Source organism: Lagenorhynchus albirostris, chromosome 4 (assembly GCF_949774975.1).
Source record: "Lagenorhynchus albirostris chromosome 4, mLagAlb1.1, whole genome shotgun sequence".
Lineage (NCBI taxonomy): Eukaryota > Metazoa > Chordata > Mammalia > Artiodactyla > Delphinidae > Lagenorhynchus > Lagenorhynchus albirostris.
The window spans coordinates 120,523,550-120,542,284 of NC_083098.1; the positions used below are offsets into that span (position 1 = coordinate 120,523,550).

At 39.8% G+C, this 18,735-nt stretch overlaps 1 protein-coding gene across 1 annotated transcript in view; it reads left to right on the forward strand.

Moving 5' to 3' along the window:
• Positions 1–18,735, forward strand: part of ALPK1 (alpha kinase 1) — a 129,410-nt gene that overhangs the window by 16,813 nt on the left and 93,862 nt on the right. The window contains exon 2 of the mRNA XM_060148602.1: positions 7,571–7,622. The gene's annotated coding sequence lies outside the window, so the exon portion shown is untranslated. The remainder of the gene's footprint in view (positions 1–7,570; positions 7,623–18,735) is intronic.

Consider the following 18,735-nt stretch of genomic DNA (forward strand, 5'->3'; position numbering starts at 1 on the left):
AAAAGTCGTGCGCTGAATTTGCTAAGATCTACGGTAAGCAAGATCTACGAATCTTCTGTTCGTGAAATTGTAAAGAAAGAAAATGAAGTTTGTGCTAGTTTTGCTGTCACACCTCAGACTGCAACAATTTTGGCCCTAGTGCATGATTAGTGTGTAGTTAAAAGAGAAAGGCATAAAATTTGTACAGTAAGATATTTTGAGAAAGAGACAGAGGGAGACCACATTCACATAACTTCTTTTACAGTATATTATTACAGTTGTTATATTTTATTATTAGTTATTGTTAATCTTTTACTGTGCCTAATTTATAAGTTAAACTTTGTCATAGATAATGTGTGTAGGGTATATATAAGGTTCGGTACTGTCAATGAAAATTCACTTACCAAGTTAAGAAAACGTTAGTGTCGAAGAAAGGGAAAAAAAAAATTGACTTTTGCGGTTGAGCAGGCATTCCCACCTTTGAGGAGGTCTGGTTAATGTATAATGCAGATGAACACGGCACACTAAAGGGGGAGGGAGGAGGCCCAAACGGACAGAGAGAATTTTATGCTTAAATTTTCTTGTCCTACTTTAAAATACAAATTTTATTTCATCAGTACTATTCACGGTTTCAGGCATCCACTGGGGTGTCTTAGAACTGATCCCCTGTGGATAAGGGGGGACTACCTGTATGTCAGTCTTATTGCTACAAGGCTTATATACATTATCTTACTTAATATGCACTACAGTTTTGTGAGTCAGGTACTATTTTTGGCGTATTTATTTAATAAATGGTAATAATTATTATTTCCACCTCTTGGCTGTGCTGTTAGGGTGACTCCATTACTCTACCTCATGCAGTACACTTCCTCCACCTCTAATTGCAACCATTTGCTAGAACTCTGCCAGTGTCTTTTCACATCCCTTGCAAGTGAGATGACATACCTGCCAGACCAGACTTTCCCCAGTACCTGCAGCTGTGTTTGTCCTTCAGGTGCCTTCCTGACTTGAACAGATAACTCCAAAGGAGGTTCTGGCCTTACTTCAGGCTCCTGCATCCTGCTATTAAGTGCACTATGCCTGCCCTATACACGATAGGAGAGATCTTAGGAAAATTTAGATAAAGGTTAACACTCACTGATGAGGGTTGGGATTAGTCATCTGTGAGAGGTGGGATGTAGGGGGCAGGCAGAGTGGTAAGGATGTCTAGTTGCAAAGTAAGGCTGAAAGAAAAACAGAAGATAACACATGCAGTAAACATCCCTAAGTTAACCATAGGACATAGTAAAAGGAAGTGCCACCAAAGTATGTACAGTGTCACCATGTTTTGTTAAATCACTTCTGAATATATGTAGGCATCGTAATTGAGAGGCAAAAATCAGACTGCTTAATTATAGTCAAAGAATACTCAAATTTTGAAAACTTACACTTTTTAAAACTTCATTATGAGTATTATAACCATGCACAGAAACAATGATATCAAAATATTTATAGCGCTTATTTATTAGTGAGACCATAGGTAATTCTTATTTTCTTTTTTACCATACTTTTTCTCCAGATTTTCTACAATAACACTTTTTGCACTCATAACAATAAACTGTTTCAAAAATCTAAATTCTTGGGCTTCCCTGGTGGCGCAGTGGTTGAGAGTCCGCCTGCCGATGCAGGGCACACGGGTTCGTGCCCTGGTCCGCGAAGATCCCACATGCCGCGGAGCGGCTGGGCCCGTGAGCCATGGCCGCTGAGCCTGTGCGTCCGGAGCCTGTGCTCTGCAACGGGAGAGGCCACAACAGTGAGAGGCCCGCGTACCACAAAAAAGAAAAAAAGAAAAATCTAAATTCTGAAATAATACATCAGAGATTACTGTGGCACAACCTTCAAGACTTTTATAATTTAAATACTTCTTGACCAAGGCTACTGGGAAGCATCCAGTAGGCTGGTAATACCTCTCACCTGCAAGCTAGTAGCCACTGTGTGTGAAAAAGGAAGTCAGAGTGGAAGAAAAGAAAAGCATTACTTATTATGCAACAGATTTCAGAAGTTCCACAGCATCTCAACACCGTAATTCCCCCAAGTCACGGTTGTCAAAGGAAAAGCTTTTTAGACTGAAAGCTGCACACATACAAAGTGAAAGGCTGAGTGAACCTGAGGGAACCAAGGAGTTCCCCTGGCCAAATTTCCCCGAAAATATGTATCCTTTCCAGTCACCCCATCTGCTCCCACTCAGCATCTTCTGAATGCACAGCTCTTCTAAGAGCTGGTCTTTCATTTCACTCTCCTGGAAGGGTGTAGGCATAAGCTGAGGCAGATCAGGAGTTCAATGTGGACATCTTGAAAGTGTGATGCTTATTGCATATCCAAGTGCACATATCAAACAGTTGAAAATATGTTTCTGAAAAGTTCAAGAGAAAAGTTTGAACTGGAGATAGAAATCAGGTGACTTTTAAACAATACGTGGTATTTAAAACCATGAACTGAATGAAATCACCAAGGCGTGGATCTAGATGGAGAAAGGAGGAGGGCCAGAGACTGAGCCTTTGCACATTCCAATATGATGGGGTCTAGGAGAGGAGAGGGAACCAACTGAAAAGTCTGAGGAGGAGTGATCAGTGAGATAGTAGGAAAACCAAGAGAGTGTGGTATCCCGGAGGGCAGTAGAGGAGGAAGGGACTGTGTACATGCTGTTGGTAGGTCAACTAAGATGAGGAGTGAGAACTGACCATTGGATTTAGGTATGTGGAGTTATCAGTGACTTTGACCAGGGCAGCTTCAGTGGAGTGATGGAACAATAGTCTGATTGGAGTACATTTAAAAGAGAATGGGAAAAGACAGGTTGAAAGCTCAAGTAGGAACAGTTCTTTCAAGGAATTTTTACTGCAAAGAGCAATAGCTACTGACGAAAGTGAAGTCAGGAGACTTTTCTCCTAAGGTGAAAGAAATAATGGCTTGTTTGTAAATTGATAAGAATGAGCCAGTGGAGAGCAAAAACTTGGTGATGTAAGAGGCAGAGAGAGGAGAGCAAAAACGTGCATCAATGTGCTTGAGTAGAGAGAGGGGTAGAATTATTGTGTGAATGGAATGATTGGTTTTACATAAGAGAATGGATTATGGTTTTCTCTGGGTACATGTCCAGTAGTGGGATTGCTGGGTCGTATGGTAGTTCTATTTTTAGTTTTTTAAGGAACCTCCATACTGTTCTCCATAGTGGCTGTGTCAATTTACATTCCCACCAACAGTGCAAGACGGTTCCCTTTTCTCCACACCCTCTCCAGCATTTGTTGTTTGTAGATTTTCTGATGATGCCCATTCTAACCGGTGTGAGGTGATAACACATTGTAGTTTTGATTTGCATTTCTCTAGTAATTAGTGATGTTGAGCAGCTTTTTTTCATGTGCCTCTTGGCCATCTGTATATCTTCTTTGGAGAAATGTCTATTTAGGTCTTCTGCCCATTTTTGGATTGGGTTGTTTGTTTTTTTAATATTGAGCTGCCTGAGCTGTTTGTATATTTTGGAGATTAATCCTTTGTCCGTTGATTCATTTGCAAATATTTTCTCCCATTCTGAGGGTTGTCTTTTCATCTTGTTTATAGTTTCCTTTGCTGTGCAAAAGCTTTTAAGTTTCATTAGGTCCCTTTTTTTTTTCCATTACTCTAGGAGGTGGGTCAAAAAAGATCTTGCTGTGATTTATGTCAGAGTGTTCTTCCTATGTTTTCCTCTAAGAGTTTTATAGTGTCCGGTCTTACATTTAGGTCTTTAATTAATTTTGAGTTTATTTTTGTGTATGATGTTAGGGAGTGTTCTAATTTCATTCTTTTACATGTAGCTGTCCGCTTTTCCCAGCACCACTTATTGAAGAGACTGTCTTTTCTCCACTGTATATCCTTGCCTCCTTTGTCATAGATTAGTTGACCATAGATGTGTGGCTTTATCTCTGGGCTTTCTATCCTGTTCCATTGATCTATATTTTTGTTTTTGTGCCAGTACCATATTGTCTTGATTCCTGTAGCTTTGTAGTATAGTCTGAAGTCAGGGAGTCTGATTCCTTCAGCTCCCTCAAGATTGCTTTAGCTATTCGGGGTCTTTTGTATCTCCATACAGATTTTAAGATTTTTTTGTTCTAGTTCTGTAAAAAATGCCATTGGTAATTTGATAGGGATTGCATTGAATCTGTAGATGGCTTTGGGTAGTATAGTCATTTTCACAATATTGATTCTTCCCCAATGTTCATTGCAGCACTATTTACAATAGCCAGGTCATGGAAGCAACCTAAATGCCCATCAACAGGCAAATGGATAAGGATGATGTGGTACATATATACAATGGAATATTACTCAGCCATAAAAAGGAATGAAATTGGGTCATTTGTAGAGACGTGGATGGACCTAGAGACTGTCATATAGAGTGAAGTAAGTCAGAAAGAGAAAAACAAGTATCATATATTAATGCATATATGTGGAATCTAGAAAAATGGTACAGATGAACCAGTTTGCAAGGCAGAAATAGAGACACAGATGTAGAGAACAAACATATGGACATCAAGGGGGGAAAGTGGCTGCAGGGGTGGTGGTGGGATGAACTGGGATATATGAACTGACATATATGCACTAATATGTATAAAATAGATAACTAATAAGAACCTGCTGTATAAATAAAATAAAGTTTAAAAAATAAAACAGATAACCAACAGTGACCTACTTTTTTAAAAAATAAATTAATTAAAAAGAGTTGTTACAGTGTACACTCTCACAAAGCAGTATAGGCAAGTGATTTTAGCCGTTTCATCCAGTGTGCTTTGTAATTTTGCAATTATCTGTTTTTATTAGTTTCACATTTCTCAGATTTATCTACCTCCATGTGAATCAGATGGTCCAAATATGTTAATGAGACCAACACTATCCATTTAATTGTTTCAGGAGGTAAGAGTTTTTTAATCACTAGTTAAGTAAACAAATCAAAGGGAATGTCCTACTGATAGTAAATCAAGACCATCATTTCCATACACAAGAGACAACATATTAAAGTTAATATTTTTACTGACATAAACAGTTCCTTGATTTTTATCTCAAGCATTTAAAAATCTATTTTGTACTCTATGACATCTCAATAAACATTTGTTGATTTTCTTTTAAACACACACACAAAGAAAAAAAAGAGAATGGGTGATTCATCTCTGACAGCAGATGGGAAGGCAGGGTGTGGGGTGCAGCTGCTGTTAGATTGGTAGAGGGAGGTGGGAGTCTGTGGAAATCCTCTTCTGATTGCTGAGAATGAGGGTAGAGGAGGGAGAGAAAGTGTGAAATAGGCAACTAAGAGATTGGAAGGTGAATGGACCCAAGAAGTGCAGTGTGATTGCAGCATTAGTTGCTGAAGTTCTGTTTTGCTGAAAGCCTGTTTTCGGTTTTAAGGTTCATTGGATTCACTGGCAAAATAACCACTCGTTTCACATAAATAGCTTTAATCAATTCTTTAATGAAAGGTGATTCAACTTAATTTCAATATACAGTCATTAGAAGGAAAGAAACAAGAATATTAGGGAAATGTAACAGGGTATACATCACTGAATTGGGCTGACACCTACTTCCGGATCAAAATAGCAGCTGCGAAGTCTCAAGTGACAGCAGTCTGGAGCCCCAATTGGGAAAGGTCCCAGGCCGTGCATCCACCCCACGGGTGAGACTTCAGATTGGAGTTCTGGGGGCTTCCGTTTATAATTCCAGGCCGCAAATTGATATCATCAGTTTGCGTGCAAAAATGCAGCTCTGGATTCACTTTTTAAAATGCTGTTGATTTCACCATGTGAGTCACAAGATTTTCCAGACCCTGGGGGACTGGCCAGGTCCCCAGGGCTCAAGAAATTCCAAGACCCACTCCCTTTCTTATCATACGCGCCACTTGACTTGCTAGCAGCAGTTGTTAGGTGTGCAAGCAGGGGCGGCGCAGTCTGGGCAGGGTCACAGGTCTGTCAGAGGCCTGCTTCTGCCTCTGAAGCCTGAATATTAGTTTTCCCAACAGGTTCAGAGTCAGAAATTTAAAGTGAGAACAGGTGGCACAGTTATGTTTTCTTCCCATCATTGCTCAGCTGTGTAAAAGTTGGATTTAACTAAAGTTGTTATTTTGACATGCAAATATTAAAAACAAGGGAGTCAAAGGTGTATGTGGATGGTGATTATCATGATTGACCATGGAAATTAAGCTGGTTAAAAAGAAGAGACAGGACCTCAAAGGGGGTGAGGGTCTATGGAAAGGTGATAGGACCAGTGGATTAGAAGTCCCAGTGGAATGTTAGGATTGTTGGATTTGGGAGACCCAAAAGGGACAAGATGTGTGGTAGTGGACAGAGAGTGGAATACATGAATTTGAAAGTATGGAAGAATAAATTTGGTCATAACAAAATGTAGGCTGTATGACCTTGGGAACGAATACCTAAAGTTGGGTTAAGGACAAGATCTTTGAAGAAACAATTTCAAGGAACTGAGAACCCCTCATCACTATATAGTTGAATTCTCCAAGAGTAGGGGTGGTTTGGAGAGAATAGTAAGGATCCAGGAATTAAATGCCCTGGGAGTTGGCAGTTGACAAGAACAATGAGGGACAGTGGGTGATGACATGAAATTCAAAGCTGTGGGGAGGAGGGCTGTGCAGCTTAAACAAGGAAGGAAAAAGCAAGGTCCAAAGTGGCAATAAAACACAGGAGGCTGCTTATCCAGAACTGGTGGTTCAGGGGCGCTAGGTACCTAAGCTGCCCCTTGAGAGATTTTTCAAGGTGACTGAAAAATGTAAAGCGTTATGAAATGTAATATATTGCCTTTTTTTTTTTTTCCGGCCGCGCTGCTCAGCAGGCATGTGGGATCTTAGTTCCCCAACCAGGGATCGAACCCTTGCCCCCTTCAGTGGAAGTGCAGAGTCTTAACCACTAGACCACCAGGGAAGTCCTGTATTGCCATTGTTAACATGAAAAAGTAGTGATTATTACTGCAAACTCTTTTAACAAAATTTTTGTGTAAATAACCAGGGGAATTCCCTTTCTCTGGCAAGCCCCCAAAGTAATAGATTTTTTTTAAAGTCGGTGAATGGGAGTTAAGAACTTCAAGAGACAAGATATCCAGTAGGGTTTTTTCTGCAAAGGCTCGCTATTTCCTGCATAACAAAATTATCAGATAGTACCACCCCTGATAGTTTAGACCTGCAATAGTGAGGTTTCTCTCCTTTATGGTTGAACTGCTTCAAAAGTCTAAGGAGAGATTTGAGACCTCCTCCTCTATTTAAGGGGCTCGGGTAAGGGGGAGACCAAAAGAGATTTGTCCCCCATCAAGCACTCTGGACAGGATCTGGTCTTCCTTGATGTGATATTCCTCCTCCTTGTGTATCTAAAGTGAGGAACAGCGATGACCAGATGTAACTTCTCCACTCTCGCTGGGGACACAGGAACATGAGTTTCCTTTGTTCTCTTACCTGGATGTTTCAGATAGCAAGCATGCAACAATGCCTATGACATAATGCAGGAAATAAAGAGTAGAGATTATTTCCTACTGTGTTTATACTTTTATTGTAAGAGAGGCCTCTGAGTTTAACTTTCTTTTTCTTAACTAGGAAGTTCTCCTAAATCAGAAGTGGATTGAAATCTAATAAACGCAGATTTTGGGTAAGTTTTCATATAAAACTTCTGCATTAAATTCTTTTTTCCTAATGATATAGCTATATGTAGTCATTGTAGAAAATATGAAAAGAAGAGGAAAATAATCAAAAAATATTACTTAGAGTCAAAAACTCAATATTTTGATGTATTTCCTTCTGATTATTTTTAAATTATTTTCTTAAATTGTGGTAAAATGCACATAAATGCACTGGACTGCCAGGGAATTCCCTCACTTTCTTTTTTAATCTTTGCATTAAACCTATGGGGAAGCAGTGTTAGCCCCATTTAGAGATGAGGAAAATAATGTTCATTTCATAAAAGCTGACCAAAACAATAAAATAATTTGGAAATTGCCTGACGGTCCAGTGGTTAGGACTCCACGCTTTCACTGCTGAGGGCCTGGGTTCAATCCCTGGTCAAGGGATAAGATCCCCCACAAGCTGCACGGTGCGGCCAAAAAAAATAAAATAATTTAACAACAAGGTCCTACTATATAGCACAGGGAACTAACTATATTCAATATCCTGTGATAAACCATAACGAAAAGAATATTAAAAAAAGAATGTCCATATGTGTATAACTGAGTCACTTTGCTGTACAGCAGAGATTGGTACAACATTGTAAATCAACTGTACTACTTCAATAAAAAAAATTAAACATTAAAAAAAAAAAAAAAAAAGCTGAGCTACCTGTTGAAGATGACACAGAGAATGAGTGGCAGAACTAGAATACAAGCTCAGGGCTGTCTGTGTCCACAGCTCATGCCCTTTTCACTCTCCCAGGTTGCTTTTCAGCGATTATGACCTAGCACAGGAGACAGGAGTATATACAGCTAACTGTAACATGAACAAAAAACTGTGATAGCAATTAATTCTGCTAGATAAGAGTCAAGAAAGGCTTTAGGGGGATGGCATTAAATCCAAGACTCGAAAATGGAGGATTTCATTAAAGGTGGGGAGAGTAGCATTCATTCATTCATTCATTCATTCACTTATCTGTTCATAAACCTGCACTGAGCTTCTCCTGTGTGTTAGTTACACAGCTAGCTCCAGTTGTGTGCTGGAGATTCAAAAGAGAACCAGTGAGACACTGGCCACTCTCAGGAGTCACAGTCTCTGGGAAGACAGTTAAGTAACTGATGTATGACAGAGCCTTGGACCAAGCTCTGCCACAGAGTCAAAAACAAAGTGCTGGGGGATGCTATTCCAGGATTCTAAGGGCAGGTGCTCAGTGGCAGAAACTATGCTGCACTGTATATAGTGCTGAGCATGGCAGGTTGGACTCTCCATGCCAAGATCAGAGGCTTGGACTTCATCCTATAGGCAACAACAAGCCAACAGACATTTTTAAGTAGAAAAGTGACACAGTTCTGTTGTTAAGAAGCTATCTGGCAGTCAGTGAAGAGTAGAATGTGGAAATGGGGGAAGAGACGGGTAGCAGGAAAACCAGTATAGAGGCTAACAGTCTGAACTGGAGAGGACCCAGTACAGGCAGCAACAGGAGAGACAGAGAGCGTGGAGACCACATTTATGAGAAGTTGGCAGACCTCCTTGACTGTAGGATGTGTAGTGAGAATAAGGTAGGAGTCAAGAGAATAGTGTGAACAGAGGATTCAGGTGATATGTATGTTCAGAACTACTGCATTATTTGAAAGTGAAGGACCTATGGAGCATTTCATAAATAGATAATACTCTTTTGAATTATCAGTATTTCTTTCATATATTTAGTCATTCTAAAATACTCTAATAGTTTAATAGATTTTTTTCTCTCAAGCAATTTAAACATGCCCTGCAGTGCTATTTACACTGTTAATTTGGTTAGCAAACTCTTTCTCCGTAGTACAAGTGTAATTTTTATTGTTGTTATATTAAAACATCATAGAGATAAAACAATGGATTAATTTTTTTTCTATAATGAAATTCAAAAAGATTAATGGATTTTTACTGAAATGGAGTTAAAAGAAGATTATTGGTGAGGTAAATATGTCACATTTTAATGTTTCAAAATGTTTTCCATTTTCTCACATCATTACTCAGTCTTGTAATTTATTAGTATCTTTTTTGTTCTGTGGAGTGCAATATTTGTTTTCATTAAGTAAAAATATACATCTAGTTATCTCATGTGCCTGTGCTGTTATGTGCCACCAGAAGAGGGCGGCAGTGAGGCGTTAGAAAGAATAAATTTACAGGCTCTTCAATTGCTGAAAGACAGTTAAGATCATGATGTGAATGACGAAAACATTTGTTCGGGCAGACAACCTAATTAACTGACTCATTTTCTGAGCCAGAGACTATGACATAAACATTGTCACAGAATTTTCAGAAAATCTGATGATGATCTTATAAAGCAATACGGTAATAAATTTGTGGAAATTTCTGTTAAGATTGGTGAGGATCGACACTAAGATACTCTGAAAATTTTACATCAGTTTGCAAGGAGGAGATTGGAGGGTGAATTAAAAGTAAGCACGTTGTTTCTTGTCATTTCAACAGTGTAGGCAGAGAATGTAATAGTTTATAGAGACAATAAAAGGCATTATCTTCTTTGAACATTATAGATATTCCTGAAATAAAAAGAAACATTTCGAACTTATCAAACATGCAGTAAGCAATGCATACGACAAATTGACTAAGAGAGGTTACCCAGACATATCCGGTATCTTCTTTTATAAATATTTAACAACCACAAATTTTTTTTAGTGAAGTATAGTTGATTTACAATGTGTAAATGTTGTGTTCTGATGTACAGCAAAGTGATTCAGTTATACATATATATACCTTCTTTTTTTAATATATTATTTTCCATTATGGTTTATCACAGGATACTGAGTATAGTTCCCTGTGCTATACAGTAGGACCTTGTTTTCTTTTTTTTTGATTGTTCATCTTTTATTATTATATAGCTTAGTAGTGGAAGAAATGATTGTGGTCAGTACATGTATGAAAATTATGAAGGTCATGGTTTAGATAGTAGGACCTTGTTTTCTATCCATTCTATACATAATAGGTTGCATCTACTAACCCCCAAAATCCCACTCCATCCCTCCCCCTTGGCAACCACATGTCAACAACAAATATTTCTGAATACCTCTTATGTGCTAGGAATTATTCCAGGTGCTGAATATTCCAGGATATAGAACAGAACAAAACAGGCACATTCCCTGCCCAGTTGGAATGTATATTATAGTGGGGAGGATAGACTTTACACAAAGCCTCACAATTAATTCATTAGTTACAGTTGAGAGAAAAAATGGAAACCAGTCTACCACAGGGCCCTAAATAAATTAGTTTGGGCTCAACCCCCAAATTGGAAATTCAGTGAAGTTTTAAAAAGGATTCAAGAACAACTTGTCTGAAGTTCTTAATACCCATTTATATTATTTATGTCTTTCACAATACATAAAATGGATCAGGTAAAATTTACAGAGTTGTGAAAATAACATTGTAAAAGAGTATTTGGGTAGTTGATATGCAGCAATAAAACACTTTGCCCATTTGAAGTGTTGTAAAATGCCCCTTGCCTCCTTAGACTTCTGTTTTGTTTCTTTGACCTCCATTGTATGCACTTCCCTCGGTTGGCTCAGCTCTCTAAGCCAGAGCTGAGATGGTTCCCCAGCTGACTCTGATGAGATCCATTAAGGTGAACCATAGCTGGGTTCTCAAAGATGCTTATCGATTCTTTTATTCATCCTTAATTGATTATCTTTCCAATTCTCCACAGCACCTGTTTCAATCCAGGATCTCTCTTTTCAAGCTGAACTCACTCCTGCCAGATTTCCATCTATTTGACTTAGGTTACTGGGTTATCCATGGTGAACTCTCAGATTTTCTCTATATCATTAGCCATTCATTTCTCCTTCCATTCTGCCTCAGAAAAACAATGTTCTACCTTGTATCCAAGCCTACTCCTTCTGTCTTCTTAAACCAACATCTTTTTACCTATTTTGTGATTTTTCTCATTATTCATAGTCCCTTTCTTTCATCTCTCTTTTTAAAAAATTTTGCCTTCTGACATCTTCTCCTTAGCCTATGCACATGTTCAAATCTAATGATTCTTATGAAATATTCATTTCCCTTGAGACTATATTCTTTTTCCTTCCCTTAACAGCAGTGCTTCTCAGAATAGTTCTGTTAAACTTCCTTGTTTAACACTCATGCATCAACTCTTCTGGTCTGTCCTCTTCTGAAACATCTATTTACAAGATCAATGAAAACATTCCAGGCACCCAATCTAGTTGCCTCTTCCTAGTTGTTATCCTGGGGCTTCCTGTAGAACTTGTTGCACAGTATCATGTCTCTACACTCTCCTGGTTCTCACATTTCCAGCTGCTGCTTCTGCAGGCCACTGTTTCACTCTTTGACTCCTGGATAGAGGCATTCTCTAGAAGTCCATGTCTTCTTCATATCCAACCTTTGCTTCCTTTAATCTCATGTAATGGCTTCAATTATTGCCCCTGTGTGGATGATTCCCAGATTCATCTCCTGTTCTAATCTCTCTCCTCAGTTTAACTAACATTTCCCACCTCTTGTAGAGAGCGCCATTTCTCTACAAGGTTTCATGGGCACTTCAAGCAGAAATGGCCTGAACTCATCATCTCTCAGTGGTGTCTGGGCACCCTGGACTACCTGCTGGTTCTTGTTATGATCTGCAAGATCCTTCTGCATCTTTGCTCTTGCTGTGTCCCCATCTCATGCCATCTGTCTGCAATGCATCTCTTCACACCATTTCCCTCGTTTCCTATACCCTGCCTCTCGCCCATTTTTCCCACTTGTTGGTGTCTCCGTCCTTCAGTGTTTGGCTCATGTTTGGACTTCTGAATAAACAATAACTGAACTAAATCTCCTCTCCCCCATCCTTTACCCATTCTTTGCTTAGAATTCAACTATATCTGATCACACTCAGTCTTGTATTTGAGATACACATTTGTGTTTGCTGTCTCTGTTAAACCCTGAGTCCTAAAAGTACTGGGACTATGTCTCATTCATCCTTACATCCCCTGCAGACCCTGGCACATAGCAGAAACCATGGAAATTTTGCTTAGTTTGCATTGTTGGAAGAAAAGTACCACAGATCTTAATTTTTAAGAATTGTTACTTTTGAAGAGCATGGAATTTGTAATATGCAGGCTACAAATTTGGGAGAATGTAGAAAGTATAAAAACAAATTTATAATGAATAAAGTTGACATTTTTACCTTTGTCCTATTTTAGACAGACTTTTAGGGAATTTTACTCTGCAAGAGGCTTGTTTAAGGGTGATGAAATTCTTGGAAATTAAGATTGTTTCAGGGTCTGGGATTTTATTTTACTCTCCTTAGAGTTAATAAGTTAGCCTGCTACTGTTCCATGGATGCTGGCAGAAGACATGAGACTCTTGGGTCAAAGGCAAAGGACTTTACTACTCAGAGCACAGCAAGCAGCATGAGCATCATGTTGCCATCAGTTCTTCATGTCCTCCTAGTCCAAAGGAGTGATACTGAGCGATCCAGGTAGATGTTAGTGGGTTTCTGCTGCAGCCAAGGAACATTGAGCTTGGGGAATCCACTGCTTTTATAGCAAGGCTACTCTTTGGCCCAGAGTAAGACATTACCTCATCCCTCAAGGCTGAGGCAAATACAAACCTGATAGATAGCCCAGGCAAGGAGAGATTGGTCTGGCATTCTTAACATCCAGCAAGAACTTGCAGACATGCCCACAGCCCAGGGTGGACTGCCCCTCCCCAAATCGTGTGGTGAGAATAAGGATTGTGGTGATCCTGGCACATCAGAGGGGCTTAATACATACTTGTTGAATCAAATTAACTAATTAATGAGAAGAAGGGGAACCACTAAGGAACTGAAAAAAGGCAAAGAGTCCCCTGGTTAGGATGACCATCCCCTGAGAAAACAGTTCTAGATTTCAGATCTGATTAGGAGAGGGCTAATGAGAATAAGCTATTGTAGGCCGCCTGGTTTCATAAATAAAATTTCTAGACACCTTACCTCATGGCAAGTGAGTCTATGACTCATATACAAAATAACTGCTAAGTCCAAACAACCTAAGGCAATGTCTGTAGCTTGCTAAGTTAGTATTACAGTAACTATAGTTCTTTACATCTGCAGCCTTTTGCCATATACTGAATTTCATTGCAAGTTTTAAAGAACTTTAGACACTATACTCATTTGGGAACTTTTACCAGACATGATTTTTACTTTCTCAAAATGGTAAGTTGAACTACAAATCAAAGTAGAGTCTGCTAGTAAATCTGATCAGAATTAAACACTTCCTTAGAAATTTGCAGTTGAACAAATGACATATCTTACCCTCTCAAGATTCTCTTGAAAGAAGGGAGTTAACCTGAAATATCTCGTCAGTGTATAGAAGTGAGGTACCTGAGACATTCAAGTTGGCAGTCCAGACTTCGGAGAGGAGTTTATTTTTACATTGATAATTATAATTCCAATTTCCAGAGACCACGTTAGCCCTAATGCCTGAAAAACTGAGGCAACCATCACAAAAATTTTATCATTGCATATTTCACCTTTTAGCCACTCCACTCCCCATTTTTTGGGAGGCTTTCCAGTCTTCGTAAGCTATTGCTGCAGTGTCACTGTTCCCCATCTGCTGCTCTTAAAACTGGAGATTGACTGCCTCCAGGGTTTACAAATGTTTCTTCTTACCTTAGATAATTTGAACTTCTAAGCAGCCACAAGATTTTTTCAGACTTTTCAAGGAAGGCCTTGTTTTTAAGATCTGTAATTCCCCTGCTCTCTCCTCTCTGCTCGCAAGGAAAGTCACCAAGGTTCCCCTTATGCAGGGTTAGAGGGCTTTTGAGTAACCCGTTCTTCATTCAGAGCCTTCCACTCAGACTCAAACTTGTGTCCCCACATAGGCCATATGTCTGGGAACCCTTCCATACCTCATGGTGAGTTTTCAGCCCTTCTGAGGTGCTTTCCTTTTCTTTTATCAAGTTATGGAAACTTTCATCATTCTTTTATCTTTTTTTTTTTTTTTTTTGCGGTACGCGGGCCTCTCACTGTCGTGGCCTCTCCCGTTGCGGAGCACAGGCTCCGGACGCGCAGGCTCAGTGGCCATGGCTCACGGGCCCAGCCACTCCGCGGCATGTGGGATCCTCCCGGACCAGGGCACGAACCCATGTCCCCTGCATCGGCAGGCGGACTCTCAACCACTACGCCACCGGGGAAGCCCCATTCTTTTACCTTTGAAAATCTTTGCAGTAGAGATGAGATGATCATCATTTCCTTCACCAGTCATATCCTCCTTACCAGCAACCCGTTTCCACACAATTTACTTTCTTCTTCCCTGACTGCTGAGACTGTCCCATGCAACTCCCCCTCCCTCCCTACCAGAGTCATTGTTGCTGTACCTGATTGGACCAGGGGTGGATACCTGATTGGACCAGAGGTAACAAGCTGTGTGTTGTGCTAAGATTTTGTCTTTGAACTGAGGATGCTGAGACTGAGTCAGTTTCTGTTGAGGGCTTGAATCAGGAGGGCATGTAAAACCAGGGTAAGTGGATCAGATACGGATGGTCTACAGAGAGGAATAAAGCCGACCTTATCTGTTCTGTTCACCTCTGCACTCTTACCACCTAGCATGGTGCCTGACATAGTAGGCTTTCATTAAGTCTTGGTGGAATGAATGAAGCAGACTGTGGAGTGAGAGAGAGAGATTATTTTTGCCTCCAACAAATTTCCATGTCCTGATTGTAATCCCTCATGAAGACTATCTTCATTTTCTGTCCTTACGTCCATGAGATATCCTTGTGTCCACCCAATAATTTCCCCTTTATGTTAAAGCTAGTTTGGGTATGTTCTGTTCCTTGCAGCTAAATTAAACTGAAGAATCTCCTAATTCAGTCTTTAAAGTATTCTTGTCCCCAGGGAACTATGGTTTCTCACGCAAACTAGTTATTTCGGTAGCCTATCCAAAAATTACTGGATTCCAGAAGTGGGCATGCCTCCACTTTGCCCAAGTGAACCTCACCTTTGGGGACAGAAAAGAATAGAAACTCAAGTTCAACTAAAAATAAAGAAAATACCTCCCCAAATAAATCTTCTTGATCTTCTAAAAAGGCAAACTCTGAAGAAAAATATGACAGAAATTGCAAATTGAGGATCCTTTAGGAGAGAGGGTTGGACCTTAGGCATTGTTGATTGAACACGACTTTAAATTTAAAGTCAGTGGAGAGGGTCAGATATGATCAGGACACACTTGCCAACCTAAGCTCCAGGAAGAGGGAGAAGAAGAGTGGGTCACAGCTTTACCCCGGACTTCTGGAATGCTTCTGGAATACTACTGGACTAGCTTGGTGATGCAAGAGACTGCTTCGCAGTTTCTGGTTGTACTCTTGGCTGTTGTACAGCACGTTGAGGAAAAAGGTTATTCTTTCCTGCTCCCTGCCTGGGAGGACACATATTTATATGTTTACCTCAAAGGCAGGGGAGTAGTTGAAAAATACATAGGCAGTCATCGTAGGCTTGAAACACAGAAAAATGGAATCCTTGGGGGCAGTATGGTGGGTTTTTCAAGAGCATAGATTTGAAGTGAGACATCTCCAACTCACTAACTAGCTCTATGTCCTTGGCTAAGCTGCTTAATCTCTTAGAACCTCAGATTTCTCATCTACAAAATGAGAATAAAAGTACTTCATAAATGTGCTGTAAGTATTAAATTAGTTAATGTTTATAAGTTCTTAGGCCAATGGTACCAAGCTAAGGGCTCAGTAAATGGTAGGGATGATTAGGATTATTAGTGCTTTGTAATACGAGCATTAATGAATGTGTGTTATTTTTATGTTAACCAGAAGGGAGGTTGTATTTTTTTAAGTTAAGAAACATGACACTAAAACATGTATTTCATAGCTCCTCTTCACTGTTAACTTTTTAACGTAAATCCCTGCGTGTAGACAGATGTAAAAGAAGAGTCCAGGAAATATCTAACAAGACAGTAGTTATGCAGTAAATAGCCATCAGTTGTGGTTATCAATCAACAGCAGTATAAACTCCCCCAAAAGGAGGCACATGTGAATCCTCCCATGCAATCTTCTCAAAAGCAATTGTAAATTGTATGACCTGCAGATGGCGAACTTGGATCGGATGAGTATTAAGCAATGACTACCTAGAAAAGAAAGCAGTGGTTTTTGTTTTGTTGAATGGAGGGCTAAGTAAAGTGGATACATTAATAAAGGCTGTACAAGCCAAAAGCATCCTTTGCCGACACACTGGGTTCCTTCTTCCAAGGGGACCATTAATCTGTCTGTCAAAGTGAGTCCACCCTCAATCATATGTGCTTTGAGAGACAAGTCTGCATTTGCTTCTGGTAGAAATGTTTTGTTGAGTATTCATGCTGGTTGCTAGTCACTGATATAAAGAAAAAGAGTATCAAGTAGGGAACATCAATAGATTTCTTGTAAGTCTCTTGAGGGGTACAGAAATGTTACCTTCTCAGAATATCCATATGTAACACTATTTAATTATCTGAACCCATTGTACATGTCCAAAGAGTCCACATGTTTTGATGTGCATAAGTAATTATATCCTCCCTTGCTTGATTACGCCACTGTTGAGTATTTGTTCTGTACCCTCCCCAAGGCAATCCTTTAGGGACCAATTACCATCCTTTAGTGACATCATTTCACTGGCTGAAGGAAATTTCTAGAGTACCACACTGGGCATTCAGGACTCCTAAGGGAGCTCTGTAGTACTTTGTATAATCTATGTGCCCTACCTTCTGGAGAAACATATTTTTTTTCCTCAAAATTCTACTTTGGAGTACAGGTTTTACTATCCCAGATCACAACTACATGAGTTTGTGGGAAAATTAGTGTGACTTTCCAAAACTGCCTGTTCCTGCAGTGACCTGAGATGTTTTGTTGGTTCTTTCAGTTGTGAAAAAGCTCAGCAACTCACCCAACAGGATGGATTGATGACTTTTAGCTGCATTATAAAGCAGGGTCACTGTCCCCAAAGAGCCTCTCAGCTTGTGGGTCAGGTGAAGGGACATCTCTAGGCCTCTATAGTGCCTTTGCCTTGTCACTTATCATGAGGCTGTAATTATTGTCTACATATCAGCCTCCCCACAACTGTGTACTTCTAGAGCCCAGAAACAGTACCACGTTCATCTCTTTATCCTTAAACATTTTGTGTCTGGCACATAGTAGGTACTTACAAGAATGTTGAATGAATTAAAGAATAAATATATGTGCTTGGGTAGAACAAGCAGCCAGGAAGGAGGAAAGGTCAATTTAGGGGAAAAAAAGAGGAAGATAGTCCACCTACCCATGAGGGATTGTACCTATATCAGACAAGTATTATTCCTAAAGAATAGAAAAAGAGGAAAGAGCAGTGGATTGTGTGCAGCCTAATCCTTTTATTTTTACTAACCAAACTCTCAAGAGACTGACGTATACACCAACATCCTGGTTGATTATTGCCAGTGGAGAGCACATCTCTCCAGAGATTGCATTGTGTCCCAATTCCATGTATTTCACATCTTCATTCATTTCACAATACAGACTACTAACCACTATACGGTCACGGCATCTTCATTCATTTCAAAAGGAAGAAAGTCCCTAGCTCTCAGGATGAGGCAATTCTGGTTTTCAGGTAACTTCTAAAAGCTTCTAAAACGTTGTAGTTAGTCTAAGCCATGGTAAATAGAGAAGTTATCAGAAAATTCAGAAATTATAAGATCTTATTTAAGAGTGGATTTGGGTCTAAAGGCACCCACTGGTGTAAGACAGAACCTAGAGGATGGGACTGAGGAACAGTCAGAAACAGACTCTGAAAGACAGTCCAAATAAGAGGAGCCACACATCACATAAGTGTTGCCCATGGAATTGACAATGGGCATCTGACATGAAATAATAGGGATGCTCGAGGATATGAGGACCGTGCGCAGTGAAGAGGAGTGGCCCTGTTGCACCTGCACATGGTAAGCAGCCAACAAATCCTGGCTGAGTGAACAGGTCATTCTGTGGCTCAGCTGCTGCTAAGGGAAGTCATGAACTGCTTTGCTAAAGGCAGGGTTTATCTATAAATAGGAGCCAAAGTGACATGCACCGTTAAAAGTAGGTATAAACTAGTGCAGGAAAAGTTAAAGTGAAAAGCACTGATCAGA